This window comes from Trachypithecus francoisi, unplaced genomic scaffold (genome assembly GCF_009764315.1).
Source record: "Trachypithecus francoisi isolate TF-2019V2 unplaced genomic scaffold, Tfra_2.0 Contig00629, whole genome shotgun sequence".
Taxonomy (NCBI): domain Eukaryota; kingdom Metazoa; phylum Chordata; class Mammalia; order Primates; family Cercopithecidae; genus Trachypithecus; species Trachypithecus francoisi.
The window spans coordinates 43,071-59,145 of NW_022680777.1; positions in this window are offsets into that span (position 1 = coordinate 43,071).

Sequence of the window (16,075 nt, forward strand, 5' to 3'; positions counted from 1 at the left end):
AGTAAAACTTCTAACAGAAAGCTTAGACTTATTTGGAAGGCTACCTGGGATATTTCTTTTAAGTTAGTTTGTTCATGTTTTGGAAAGATTGTTCCAATGGCAATGCGGGGCATGAAGTGTGGAAAGGATTCCATGATGAGACAGAGAAACAATTCGGTGGCCCTTACAACAGTTCAAATGAGGCATGAGGCACAACCAGAAAGGACAGAGGGAAAATGCATTGGAGAGAAATGCAAAATGAAGTCCACTCAGACCCAGGATGGAGAAAAGGGAATTAAGGATGATGGTGGTTTCTAGTTTGAAAGACGGATGAACAAGGATGTCATGAACTACTGCAGAGTGGTATCTGGGGCCTGAGTGCACCAGTGTGTTTAACCATTCACCTGCTGAGCAGTCTCCGGGCTGTTTGCAGTTTCTAGCCTTTATAAATAATGCCGCTATGAACAGATACATAAAGGCTTTTGTGTGAACATGTCTTCATTTCTCTGGGATAACTGCCCATGAATGTGAGTGCTGCATCCTATGGCAATTGCACGTTTAGTTTTTTAAGAAACTGTCAAGCTGTTTTCCAGAATGGCTGTACCATCTTCCATTCCCACCAGCCAAGTGTGAGTGATCCCGTTTCCCCGCATCCTCACCAGCATTGGTCTTGTCACTACTTTTTATTTTAGGCATTCTGATAGGTGTATAGTGATGTGGCTTTAGTGTGCATTTTTTCTGACGGCTCATGATGTTGAACATCTTTTCATGTGCTTGTATGTTATCTGAAATGTCTCTTCAGGTCTTTTATTCATTTTCAAAGTAGATGATTTGGTTTCACTGCTGAATTTGGATAGTTCTTGATATATTATAGATATGAGTCCTTTATCAGACATGTGATTTGTTCCCAGTCTCTAGCTCCTCTCTTCATCTTTATTTTCCATTTTCCATTTTAGTCCATGATCCATTTTGAGTTAATCTTTGTATGAGGTATGAGGTTTAGATCAGAGTTCAGGTTTTTTTCCTATGAATAATCCGGTAGCCAGTAACTTTTTTTAAGAGACAAGGTCTCACTCTGTCACCCAGGCTGGAAAGTAATGACAAGATCAGAGCTCCCTGCAGCCTCAACTCCTGGGCTCAAGTTATCCTCCTGCCTCAGCCTTCTGGAGTAGCTGGGACCACAGGCAGGTGTCACCATGACCAGTTAATGTTTTTAGATTTGTAGAGACAGGGTGTTGTGCTATGTTACCCAGGCTGGTGTGGAACTCCTAGGCTAAAGTCATCATCCCACTTATATGGGGCCAGGCAGTGGCACATGCCCGCAATCACAGCACTTTGGGAGGATGAAGCAGGAGAATCACTTGAACCCAGGAATTCCAGACCAGCCTGAGCAACAGAGGGAGGTCCTGTCTCTGCAAAAAGTTTTAAACGTTAGCTGGGCGTGGTGTTGTATACCTGTGGTCCCAGCTACTTGGGAGGCTGAAGTGGGAGGATCTCTCGAGCCTACGAGGCTGAGGCTGCAGTGAGCCATGATTGCACCACTACACTCCAGCCTGGGAGAAAGTGAGACCCTGTCTCCAAAAAAAAAAAGGAAAAAAAAATGCTACAGCATCATCCATATTAAAGACAGGTATTGTCTTTTTGAAAATTTAATTACTGTTATATAATGGACATGTAAAATGTCCAGTTTGAAAGTTTGAAAAATATATAACTCTAAGTATTCTTACCTTAAAATTCTGATTCCTACCTAAGATATAGCATACTGTTTACATAAGTATCACAATGCCTGGACAATGACTAAAAATGTGTACGAGGGAGAAAAATGAGCATATATACTTATTAATTAAGGCATATTTCCCCCTTATTACATAAAAAAGTCATCACGGCAAACCCCTGTGACTGGATCTAAAGCAAGCCTACAGTTTTATCTCTGTGTATTATAAAATGCAAGGCTAAAATTTAAGTACTAAACATTTCCTGAAGCCAAGGGTAGTTTACTTAAAATAAATGCCTAGGGTCTCTATCGAAAATATGAAAAAGTTAGCTACTTCATAGCCATTCCAATCTAAGTTCAGCTTTTTCTTTTTTAATTGACACATAATTGTGTACTGTACATATGTATGGAGTACACATAGTGATGTTATAATACATGTAATGTATGTGATCAGCGAAATTAGCATATCTGCCATCTCAAACATTTATCATTTCTTTGCGTTGGTGACGTTCAATACCCTTCCTCCAATTATCTGGAACTATATATTCTTTTTCTTTTTTTTTTTGAGACAAAGCCTTGCTCTGTTGCCCAGGCTGGAGTGCAGTGGCGTGATCTTAGCTCACTGCAATATCTGCTGCCCAGGTTCAAACTATTCTCCTGCCTCGGCCTCCCTGGTAGCTGGGTTTACAGGCACCCACCACTATGCCCAGCTAATTTTTGTATTTTTAGTAGAGACAGGGTTTCACCACATTGGCCAGGCTGATCTCAAACTCCTGACCTCAGGTGATCCACCCAACTCAGCCTCCCAAAGTGCTAGGATTACAGGCATGAGCCACTGGGCCCAGCCTGAAACTATATATTCTTGTTAACTATAGTCATCCTATGTTATAGAACACTAGAACTTATTCCTATCCAGCTATAATTTTGTATCCTTTAACAAATTTCTCCCTATCTCTCTCCTCCCCCACCCCTCTCACCCTGTAGGAGCCTCTGTCTACTTTCAACTTCCATGGGATCCAGTCTTTTCTGCCTTCCACGTAAGAGAACATGTGCTGTGTAATTTTCTGTCCCTGGCTTATTTCATAATATCTTCCAGTTCCATCCACGTTGCTGAGAATAACAGGACGTCATCCTCTCTTATGGCTGAATAGTACTCCACTGTGTATCAAGACCACATAGTCTCTATCCATCATCTGCTGTTGGACACGGAGGCTGGTTCCATGTCTTGGCTATGGTGAACAGTGCTGCAGGAAACACAGAGGTGCAGATGCCCCTCCGACACTCATTTCCTTTTCTTTGGGTATCTACACTGTAGTGGGACTGCTGGATCACACTGTAATTTCATTTGCAGTTTTCTGAGGAACCTCCATACTGTTTGCCATAGTGGGTGCCCTAGCTTACTCTTACTCTTTTTCTTTTTTCTCTTTGAGACAGAGTCTCACTGTTGCCCAGGCTGGAGTACAGTGGTGCAATCTCGGCTTCCTTACTGTAGCATCCGCCTCCCGGGTTCCAGTGGTTCTCATGCCTTGGCCTCCCGAGTAGCTGGGATTAAAGGCGCCCGCGTCTGCACTGGGCACATTTTTGTATTTTTTAGTTTCACCACATTGGCCAGGCTGGTCTTGAACTCCTAGCCTCAAGTGACCCGCTTACCTCAGCCACCCAACAGTGCTGGGATTACAGGTGTGATCCACCGCTCCCAGCTAATTTTTTGTGTTTTTAGTAGAGACGGGGTTTCACCATGTTGGCCAGGCTGGTTTCAAACTCCTGACATCAGGTGACCTGCCGCCTCGGCCTCCCAAAGTGCTGGGATGTCAGTGTGCACCCCACACCCAGCTACCTGCTCTAGTGTACACCCCCTACAGTGTGTAAGAGCTCCCTTTTCTCCATATTCTCGCCAGCACTTGTTATTTTTTGTCTTTTTGATAATACTCATCCTAACAGGTGAGATGATAGCTCACTGTGGTTTTGATTTGCATTTCTCTGATTATAAGTGATACTGAGCATTTTTTTCACATATTTTTTGGACATTTGTATGTCTTCTTTCAAGAAATGTCTGTTGTATTGGGTTTGGTGACACAAACCTGTAAGCCCAGCACTCAGAACGCTAAGGCAGGAGGACAGCTTGAGCCTAGACCAGCCTACACAGCATAGCAAAACCCTAGCTCAAAAAAAAAAAAAAAGAAAAAGAAAAAGAAATGCCTGTGTCTGTTCAGCTTTTTGACCTCCAAAAATTAAGAGACCATTTTGGAATCAGACAATCTGCCTGATTCAGAGACAATCTGTGTTTCGTTCTACTCTGCTACTTCCTATGTGACTTTGGGAAGTTCCCTTAGCTACTTTGAGCTCAACTTCCTCAACATTAGCCAGGACTAAATACCATCTGCCTCTGCTGGTTAACCCTGAGGACTCAAAGGAGAACCTCCACAATACCACTTCACAATGCCGCCTGGCGGAAGCCCCTCAATGCGGGGCTGGTAGGATCATCTGAAGACAAGTAGAACTTTCCTTTCCACTGTCCCAGGCTCACTCTGCATATGATTAGCAAGGAATAGCGAATAAAGGAAACCAAAATAATTGTTTAATTTTTAAAAAGTGGGGTGGTGCGAAAATAGGAGGGAGAGGAGGGGAAGGAAAAGCACCCGGTCACAAGTTGTAGTCCAAGGCTCATCCCGGCCTCCTCACTCAGGCAATCACCAGTCCCCACCTCCTGAGGAGGGATACTTTGTCAGCTGGCTTCACCCATATGGAAGGCACTGCCACAGGTGTTCAGAAACCAGGAGCACCTTGAAATGGGCAATGTGCTTTGGGTAGGAGACCTACAATTTCCCCAAAGAAACCACGGCACAAAAGTGACCCACATAGAAGGCACCAACGGCTGTAAATACTTGGTGGCAAAAAGTGATGTCATACCTTCTGTACAGGAGACATACACCCAAATAAAACTTGCCAAAGTAGCAGAGAAAAAAATACAGCAGACATCCAGTGCCATTCTGTTGCAGAAATATTTATATCCCAAAGCCAGGAACCTTTCTGGAACACTGTGTTTATTTCCATGTTTCATGGAAGATGTTTGCGTGCACTCACATGTGTCTCAACAAACTTCTAGGCCCTGCTCTAAACCCTGTGGCTCCTCAGCAAAACCCAAAAACAAGTATCAGTTTTCCTTCCAAATGGGAAATTTCCTGACCTAATGAAACCAGCATCAATTCCACTTATTATGAGATAGCTGATTACAAGCGAAGCCCTCTAGTCCCAGGATGACTCCCCTCCTGCAGGAGCAGGAAGGATGGGCATAGCACTGGCCTGCCAGACCACATCTCCAGGCAGTTTCAAACCATGGCTGCTCAGGTGAGCCATGATAAAAATCAAAACCAAGTATCTGAAAAGTGTACATGTCAAGAACCAGACCTCGGACCAGAATCAGCAGAAATGGATGTTGCAAGGTTTGTTCAGAGACCTCCTCTCCATGCCCCCTCTCTCAGGGACCTCCCTCCTTGCACTAGGGGCCCAGGGCCAATGGACCACTCCCTTACCTCTAGCCCAGTGCATTTTCAGGAACAGCTCCCAGACTGTACCAGACCCTGAAATGTATTCACTGAATGCACTATTTCTCCAAATGATCGTAAATCACCTGACTATAGCAACAATTGTTTTAAAAGTGTTCTCTCTCTCTTGGGAATCTTGCCATGAGTTTCAGCAAGCAGCTTTGCTTCTCTCTACTGCAATTCTATCATTTGCAAAATGGTAACAATTACTGTGTTCACCCATAGCATTGTTGTAAAAATCCTTAAAACCCACTTCATGTAGCCTGCCTGGAGCACAGACGCTGTCACATGGTAAATGCCCACTGAAGGTGAATTCTCTGTAGCTATTATTACCTAGAACTCCAGCGAACAAAAGGAGTCGATCAGGTCTCATTGTATCACCATGAAAGGATGTCCATGTAGACTGCGCAGTGGGAGTAGGGGGACTCAATGTTTATCAGGTACTATTTTGTTTTTTACAAAGTGTACATACATATTTGTAGGTACACTAGAAAAGATCTGGAAGGAAATATACCCAGTGTTAATAGTGACTACCCCAAAGACACATTCATCCAAACACACAACAGAGAAACACTCACGATCTTTCTGTCTTCCACATCATTTGAACTATTTTCAATAAGCATCTATGGCTTTTGTAAAGTTTTTGAATAGAATTTATTGCATTTTTTTTTTTCTGGAGAAACAAGCAGGAGCATGAAAAAGGTGGAAACAGAAGGTAAAATGGAATGGGACTCAATGGAATTGAGCCCAAGCCAGGCTCAGCAGGCACACAAACCATGCACCTCTCACTACAACTCAATACCAGCTCTCTCTTCTCTTGATCCAATGGCCCAAGACTTAGAGATAAAATGTTTATTGTGATCACATCAATCACACCAAGGAGCTTGGAACCACCGTTTCAAACTCCTCTGGTTCTGTGTACCTGCCCGGGGCTGTTAGCTTTCCTCCTGTGCCTTTGGCTGGCCTGTAATCCCCTAGTGGTGGAAATGCACCCTGACACTTAGCCATCATCCCCACAACACTCAGCACCGCATAGAGGCCAGGGCAGTGATGCCCACTCGGACTGTGATTCTACTTATAAAGCAAAGGACCAGGGGCCAGATGTGACTTGTCTTTGTTAACTCACCAGCTGTTGCTTGAACCAGAACAAAGCCAGGTCTCCTGATGCCCAGAAAAGAGCTAGTGTCTGTCCCACTAGAAACGTGGTGAAATAGTTTTGCTTGCTGTGAAAAGATGTAGTATTGGAGAAGATGGGTGCAACTTCTCATGGAGGCACTCAGCCCACATCACCAGGAAACAGGGCTGCCGGATGAGACACTTGGCCCAGGTCACCAGGAAACAGGGCTGTCGGATGAGACACTCGGCCCAGATCACCAGGAAACAGGGCTGCTGGATAAGACACTCGGCCCAGGTCACAAGGAAACTGGTCTGCCGGATGAGACACTCGGCCCAGATGACCAGGAAACAGGGCTGCCAGATGAGACACTAAGCCCGTCTACCGGAAGGAAATCTGGCTGGGCAGTGGAGGGAAATTCACACAGCCCAACGGCAGCAACAGCATGAAAAAAACAAAAAATACCTGACTGGAAAGCCGTAGCCTGGCTAGCAAATTCGAAACAGAGCCACAATCCTAGCAGCACACATCACTGCAACACAGAGCTTCAGTCAGTGTGCGCACACTTTAAATAGAAATGTAGAATGTCCATGTTTTTGGAACAATAGGGCTATTTGTGTGTGTGTGATGTCAAAGAAAACAGCTGAGAAGAAACTGTTGGCAAGGAAATAGAACTAGGCGCCCTTACACATTGACAGTGAGATAACGGTATGGCCCTAATGGAAGGGAATCGAGCAACACCCATCAACATTTAAAATGTGCAGAACGCTGGATCCCACAATTCCATTTCTAGCAATGCATCCTATGAACATATTCATGCAAATGTGCAAGAATTACGTACAACTCAGCACTGATTAATCCAAATGGTTGGGAACAACCTAAATACTTACCAGTGAGGAACTGGTGAAGAACAGTGTTTATCTTATGCCAACATCTGTATTTTTAAAAAGAAGATACATAGGCTGGGAGCAGTCGCTCACACGTGTAATGCCAGCACTTTGAGAGGCTGAGGCAGGTGGATCACGAGGCCAAGATATCCACACCATCCTGGCCAACATGGTGAAACCCTGTCTCTACGAAAAATACAAAAATTATCTGGGCGAGGTGGCGCACGCCTGTAGTCCCAGCTACTCAGGAAGTTGAGGCAGGAGAATCGCTTGAACCCGGGAGGCGGAGGTTGCAGTGAGCTGAGATCATGCCAGCCTGGTGACAGAGCAAGACTCCATCTTGGAAAAACAAACAAACAAACAAACAAACAAACAAACAAAACTGACAGCAGTGGTCACAGGGCAGTGACTGGAGTAGGACGGCCTTTCACTCTCCAGGACCTTTTGAATGTCGCTCATATTACATATTCAAAATATATGACTACAGCAAATATTTTCAAAGCAACTATGAAAAACTGGGGAAATAATAATATCTAACACACAGGACTGCTGCATAATTAAAGGATGAAAAACATTAAGCACTATCAGCATTCAAAGGAAAACGATTAAGTCTAGCTTGGATGTCAGAGCGGGGATCGTGTAAAGGAAGTGAGTATTTCAAGTCTTGAAGGATAGAGAAGATTTAAAGAGACAGAAGTGTGGAGATGATGTCCCAGATGGTGATAAGAACATAGGCGAAGACGATGAAGAGATGAGAAGGTATAAATTCTAAGTGCAGCTCTCAGGCTGGGCTTCAGAACAGGGCGTAGGCAACAAGCTGGAGTGCAAGGCTGATGGCGGGAATGGAAACACTGAAACCCAAACTTGCATATCACGCCCGGATCATGAGCCTTGAATGCCAAACCAGGGAACCCGTCCTTGATCTTAACAACGAAAAATCCGGCCGGGCGCGGTGGCTCAAGCCTGTAATCCCAGCACTTTGGGAGGCCGAGACGGGCGGATCACGAGGTCAGGAGATCGAGACCATCCTGGCTAATATGGTGAAACCCCGTCTCTACTAAAAAATACAAAAAACTAGCCGGGCGACGAGGCGGGCGCCTGTAGTCCCAGCTACTCGGGAGGCTGAGACAGGAGAATGGCGTGAACCCGGGAGGCGGAGCTTGCAGTGAGCTGAGAGCCGGCCACTGCACTCCAGCCTGGGCGGCAGAGCAAGACTCCGTCTCAAAAAAAAAAAAAAAAACAACGAAAAATCACTGGGCTGGGTGTGGTGCCTCATGCCTGTAATCCAGTGCTTTGAGAGGCTGAGGTGAGAGGACTGCTTGAGGCCAGGAGTTTGAAACCACCCTGGACAACACAGGAAGACTCTGTCCTTACAAAATTTTAAAAATTAGCTAGGCAGGATAGCACACCTGTAGTCCCAGCTACTCAGGAGGCTGAGGTGGGAGGATCACTTGAGCCCAGGAATTTAGGGTTACAGTGAGCTGTGACGGCACGCCTGCATTCCAGCCTGAGCAACAGAGCAAGGGCATGTCTCAAAAATCAAATAAAATGAAATAAAATCACTAAAAGTTTGTATAGCTATAAAGTATAAAATCATACCATATATGATTTAATCCAGATATATAATATAAATTAGAGGAGGAAAAGAGAAATTAGGAAGCTATTATAAGAAGACAAGTCTCGGCCGGGCACGGTGGCTCAAGCCTGTAATCCCAGCACTTTGGGAGGCCGAGATGGGCGGATCAAAAGGTCAGGAGATCGACACCATCCTGGCTAATACGGTGAAACCCCTTCTCTACTAAAGAATACAAAAAGCTAGCCGGGCGACGAGGCGGGCGCCTGTAGTCCCAGCTACTTGGGAGGCGGAGGCAGGAGAACGGCGTGAACCTGGGAGACGCAGTTTGCAGTGAGCTGAGATCCGGCCACTGCACTCCAGCCTGGGAGACAGAGCCAGACTCCGTCTCAAAAAAAAAAAAAAAAAAAAAAAAAAGAAGACAAGACTCAACTAAGACGTGAGCAAAGGCCCTGGGTTCACAGAGCTATCTTTATATAAAGGAATGAACTACCACATTTATTTTCATGGCATCACCAACTTAAACACAGGCTACAGTATTCTGGAACCATCTCTGTATCAGTCAAACCAGATGGCCATAATACCATAGGCAAATACCATAATAAACACCATAGGCTGTGTGGTTTAAACATTAGTTTATTTCTCACAGCTCTGGAGGCTGGAAGTCCAAGATCAAGCTGTCAGCCAACTGAGTTCCGGGACAGGGACCTCTTCCTGGCTTGCAGACAGCCACCTTTCTCTTGTTTCCTCACACCAGGGCAGTGGGAGCTCTCTGCTTTCTTTTTTTTTTTTTTTTTTTTTTTGAGACAGAGTCTCACTCTGTCAGCAGGCTGGAGTACAGTGGCACAATCTCAGCTCACTGCAACCTGCTACTCTCTGGTTCAAGCAACTCTCCTGCCTCAGCCTCCCGAGTAGCTGGGATTACAGGCACGTGCCACCACACGTAACTAATTTTCGTATTTTTAGTAGAAACAGGGTTTCAGGATGGTCTCAATCTCCTGACCTCATGATCTGCCCACTCGGCCTCCCAAAGTGCTGGGATTACAGGTGTGAGCCACCACACCCGGCCTGGTTTCTCTTCTTCTAAGGGCACTAATCCTGTCAGACCAGGGCCCACGCTCATGACCTCATCTAACTCTAATCACCTCCCAAAGGTCCTATCCCCCACTACCATCACACTGGCACTTAGGGCTCCAGTACAAGAATCTGGGGGAGACATAAACATTCAGTTTATAACAATGTCTTTTCAACCCTGTTGAAAAAGCAACCAAATGAGTAGGCAACAAAGTACCTTCTATGTAAACAAGTCAGGACTTTTCATATTCCTGCTAACACATTAAAGTCCACTTAAAATGTCTGATAACAAGAGTCAGAAGCAGAGAAAAATGAAATTAGTTACTCTGTATTTTAGGCCCACATTGAGTTGTCTTCCAATGACATTGTGGCACAAAGAACACTGCTTTCTATTCCTCCTTTGGCCACCAAAGAAGCTGGAACAGTTCCCTGTATTTCCATTTATCTTGAAAGTCACTGGGCTGACCTGGCAGACCTCCAAGGTCCCTTCCATTCACGAATTCCACAAATAACTTCCTACTAAGACAGGCTACACAAATAAACTACACTGATGAAGGAGAAAGCTAACACTAGCAAACAATGAGATGCACACAAGACAAGACGTATAGAGAAGTGGATCAACCACAAACTGGCGGAAGTGCCTCTTCCCCAGCACCAAATGAGTTCACCAAACCAGAAGCTCTCCAAACCCAATATTTACAGGGATTTATGGAGTTTTCATAACAGACATGATTAAGTCATTGGCCACCCGTGACTAGCTCAATCTCCGGCCTGTCTCGTCTCCCCTCCCAGAGGTAGGGGTGAGGCTGATACATCCAACTCTTGAATCATGACTCGTCTTTCTGGCAACCAGCCCTGATTCTGGACCTGTCCAGGGGCCCAAAGCCACCTGTCATCTCATTATCATACAAAAGACACTCCTATCACCCCAGAGATTCCAAAAGTCTTAGAAGCTCTTGTGTCAGGTATGGAAACCTAAGACCAAATATTACAACCAATGATGTTCCTATCGCTCAGGAAGCTACAATGGTTTTAGAAGCTCCGGGCCAAGGCCGGGCGCAGTGGCTCAAGCCTGTAATCCCAGCACTTGGGGAGGCCGAGACGGGCGGATCACGAGGTCAGGAGATCGAGGCCATCCTGGCTAACACGGTGAAACCCTGTCTCTACTAAAAAATACAAAAAACTAGCCGGGCGAGGTGGCGGGCGCCTGTAGTCCCAGCTACTCGGGAGGCTGAGGCAGGAGAATGGCGTAAACCCGGGAGGCGGAGCTTGCAGTGAGCTGAGATCTGGCCACTGCACTCCAGCCTGGGCGGCAGAGCGAGATTCCGTCTCAAAAAAAAAAAAAAAAAAAAAGAAGCTCCGGGCCAAAAACCAGGAAGAATACTAAATAGATACACTATTGTACTATGTATCCCACTATCATGATAATTTTTTTTTGAGACAGAGTCTACCTCTGTTGCCCAGTTTGGAGTGCAGTGGTGCGGTCTCAGCTCATGGTGCGATCTCAGCTCACTGCAACCTCCACCTCCCAGGTTCAAGCAATTCCTGTGCCTCACCCTCCTGAGTAGCTGGGACTACAGGTGTGCGACACTACAACTGACTAATTTTGGCATTTTTTAGTAGAGACAGAGTTTTACTGTGTTGACCAGGCTGGTCTTCAACTCCTGGCTTCAAGTGATCTGCCCGCCTCGGCCTCCCAAAAATCGGAGATAAGTCACGAGCCACCATGCCTGGCCTCACTATCACAATAATTATACGGAGAGGATGGGGTAGAAAAACGTGGACAACAGGAGGAGCGGGAAGGGTAAGCAACCTGAATCCTTGTCTTCCACAGTAGGACATCTCCCTGTCTTTCACACAATCTAGAAGAACGAGCTAAAACATAAACACAGTAACCTCCAAGGAGCAGGGATCAGAGTAGAGAAGGGTAAGGTAGGGGATTGCTGGATTTTGTCCTAAGACTTGTTAATTTCTGACTCTTAGAGCTGTACGCCTGTACCACTTTGCTAAAAATGAGTATTTACCTGTAATCCCAGCACTTTGGGAAGCCAAGGTGGGCAGATCACGAGGTCAGGAGATCAAGACCATCCTGGCTAACACGATGAAACCCCATCTCTACTAAAAATACAAAATACTAGCCAGGCGTGGTGGCGGGCACCTGTAGTCCCAGCTACTTAGGAGGCTGAGACAGGAGAATGGTATGAACACAGGAGGCAGAGCTTGGAGTGAGCTGAGACCATGCCACTGCACTCCAGCCTGGGTGACAGAGCGAGACTCTGTCTCAAAAAAAAAAAAAAAAAAGTATTTAATTTTTAATCAAAATCTGATACTTGACCAACAACAATAGTATACTAAGTGATATGGTTTTTTGTTTTTGTTTGAGAGAGGGTCTTCCTCTGTTGCCCAGGCTGGAGTGCTGTGGTGCAATTCTTACTACAGCCTCAAATTATTGGGATCAGGTGATCAACCTCCCGAGTAGCTAGAATCACAGGGGTGCACCGCCACGTCCAGCTTTTTTTTTTTTTTTTTTTTTTTGGTATAGTTGGAGGTCTCGCTATGCTGCTGGTCTTAAACTCCTGACCTCAGTGGATCCTACTGCCTCAGCCTCCCTAAGTGCTGGGATTACAGGTGTGAGCCACCACACCAGGCCCAAGTGGCGTATTCTAAAATTTTTTGGAATCCAATCACTTTGAAAATGTATGGAGAGCTATAAATCGTCTCCCCATAAACACATGGATGCATATACACAAAATTGTTGCACAGGATTTTGGGGACGTCATAAATTTCTGAGAGCTGGGTTAAGAACTTTAGGATTATAGATTCTGATTTCTTCATTTTTCCTTTCTTTTTTTTTTTGAGACAGAGTCTCGCTTTGTCATCCAGGTTGGAGTGCACTGTGTGATCTCGGCTCACTGCAAGCTCTGCCTCCCGGGTTCACGCCATTCTCCTGCCTCAGCCTCCCGAGTAGCTGGGACTACAGGCGCCTGCCACGATGCCCGGCTGATTTTTTGTATTTTTAGTAGAGGCAGGGTTTCACTATAGCCAGGTTGGTCTCAATAGCCTGACTTCATGATCTGCCCTCCTCGGCCTCCCAAAGTCTGGGATTACAGGTGTGAGCGACCGCGCCCGGCCCTAGATTCTGGTTTATTAAAGGAAATGTATTTCAAGTCAGAGCTTGTCATTTATTGCACAGGAAAATAAAAACTTCATTTAAAAAATCAAAAACACCCACATGATAAAATGAGATCCTGCTTGGTTTTAAACTACTTGGTGACCACCATCAGTTATTTTCTTGACCACAGGATGCACCTAATTCCTAACTATGAAAAAAGGTACAAACATTGTTTATTGGGCTTTTGGCTTCAGCCTTGAAACAATCGGATTCTCTCAAACGCAGGAATGTGAATCGCTGTTGGGTTGATGCAGCTGTTTCCATTCTAGAAATGGACCTGGAATCATGTCCTTTTCACCCATGGAGAGTCCTTTGTGTAAAACTTGAAAAGGCGGCCGGGCGCGGTGGCTCAAGCCTGTAATCCCAGCACTTTGGGAGGCCGAGACGGGCGGATCACGAGGTCAGGAGATCGAGACCATCCTGGCTAACACTGTGAAACCCCGTCTCTACTAAAAAATAGAAAAAAATAGCCGGGCGAGGTGGCGGGCGCCTGTAGTCCCAGCTACTCGGAGGTTGAGGCAGGAGAATGGCGGTAAACCGGGAGGCGGAGCTTGCAGTGAGCTGAGATCCGGCCACTGCACTCCAGGCCGGGCGACAGAGCGAGACTCCGTCTCAAAAAAAAAAAAAAAAAAAAAAAAAAAAAAAAAAAAAAAAAAAACTTGAAAAGGCAAGGTCCCAAATTCCCCATATGGGTGTTTCTTCCAGTAGAGGAATTACTCTAATGACTTCTTAGCAAAACTTACATCATCAGGGCAGGCCATCAAAATACTCCAAAACACAAAGTTTAGCTCCATTTCTGACGGACCTGTCTCCACTGCTATCAGTCTCACCAACAGCCTCACATCAAGTCAGAGGAATGGTTTTTTCATTTAAGAAGGTTCTTCATGGCTGGGTGCAATGGCTCATGCCTGTAATCCTATCACTTTGGGAGGCCAAAGTGGGTGGAGCACGAGGTCAGGAGTTTGTGACCAGTCTGGTCAACATACTGAAACCCCGTCTGTACTAAAAATACAAAAATTAGCCGGGCTTGGTGGCACGTGCCTGTAGTCCCAGCTACTCAGGAGGCTGAGGCAGGAGAACTGCTTGAACCCAGGAGGTGGAAGTTGTGGTGAGCCAAGATCGCACCACTGCTCTCCAGCCGGGCAACAGAATGAGACTCCATCTCAAAAAAAAAAAAAAGAAGGATCTTCATGTTCCTGCCAATTTGCAAAAAAAAAAAAAAAAAAAAAAAAAAAAAATGGTATCTGTTAACCAGGGGCAATGAAAAGCACCTCCCAGGCTGCTGTAGTAAGTGGATCGGTAACTGTGGTGGGAGATTCCAACCCCCGAGACCTGTGACTATGTCACGCAGTAAAAGGGCTTTGCCGCAGGCCTTAGGAGAAGGATCCTGGGCTATCCAGGGAGGTCCAATCTAATCCCATGAGCCTCTAAAAGCATACAACTGTCCAGGCGAGGTGGCTCACGCCTGTAATCTCCGCACTTTGAGAGGCTAAGGCAGGCGGATCACGAGATCAAGAGATGGAGACTACCCTGGTTAAAATGGTGAAACCCCATCTCTACTAAAAGTACAAAAATTAGTCGGGCATCATGGCGGGCACCTGTAGTCTCAGCTACTCAGGAGGCTGAAGCAGGAGAATCACTTGAACCCGGGAGGTAGAGGTTGCAGCGAGCTGAGATCACGCCACTGCACTCCAGCCTGGCCAGCAGTGCGAGACTCCATCTCAAAAAAATATTTTAAAATAGGGCATAGAACTTTCTCCGAGTGGAAGAAGAGAAATGCACACAGGGGAACTGGAGAGCCTGACCAGGTCCCTGGCCCAGCTAGTCCTGAGCTGATGGGACCACGTGCAAAGACCAGATAGAGGCCTCAGGAGCTGAGGGCAGCCCCCAACAGATGGCCAGCAAGGGAACAGACACCTCAGTCCTGCAACCACAAGGAACTAGATTTGGCAAAAGCGCTTGGAAACAATTCTCCAATGAGGAATGTAGCCCAGACCACATGGTGATTTTTGCCCAGTGACACCCACGTCAGGCTTCTGCCCTACAGAACTGTGAGATGATACAATTTCAATTGTTTTAAGCCACGAAATATGTGGAAATGTGGTAAAGCAGTAACAGAAATGAATACAGTGATTTACGTGGAAACCCCTAGAAGAGTGTCTGGCACGGTGTTGTCACCTGACAAGCGTTTCCCGATTTCCTTACATCGCAAGGCAGGGCTGGTCACACTCCATCCAAAAGAGATGATAGACTTGCTCTGACAAAAAAGATCCAGTGAATTACAAATGGCCCAGAACACCTACAAATTTCAGGTTTCAGGTAAGTGATTGCCTTTCCTTTCACTTAGAAACCTCCCAATGCTCATCTTACTGATAAACTCTAAGGACCAGGCAGGAGACTAAACACCAGACAAACCCAGCCCCAGATGCCCCGAGGGAGCCCATCCCAGCACTCACTCCGCTGCACTGAAACGATGTCCAGGTCAGTTTCTCCCACTAGACCAAGAACTCCAGCTCTCCATGTGTGAGTCACCAGTGCTGCCTCTGCATCTCTGCCTCTATGATGGTGCTTCTGCACTTCACAGGAAATCTGTATCAATGTTTGTCAACACTATATATGACAGTATAACTTAATATCTGCACAGAAAGTATAAGTTCTCTGAGGACCAGGGCCGGGATTATTAGCCTTTGTACTCCCACTGCCACTGTCTGGGACATCAGAGGCACTCGGTAGAAATTGGTGAAGAGAAAGGAAAGGCAGAGGAGAGACAGGAAAGCAGGACCAACACTGCAGACACAGATTCCGAGGTGGCTGGAGGAGAGGCAGGGCAGAGAAACTTCCTGGATGCTGGAATGGGGTTCACTGTGATACCTGCTGCTGAATTTCAAATGTCAAAGGTGATGCTTTGCTGACCTTGACCTCTGACTGCCCTTTAACTGTCCTTTAGCTTTCCCAACCACAAGACAGAGCACTTAGAAACTGCAATGTCAAGAAATTATGCTTCATTAAAGCGTGGG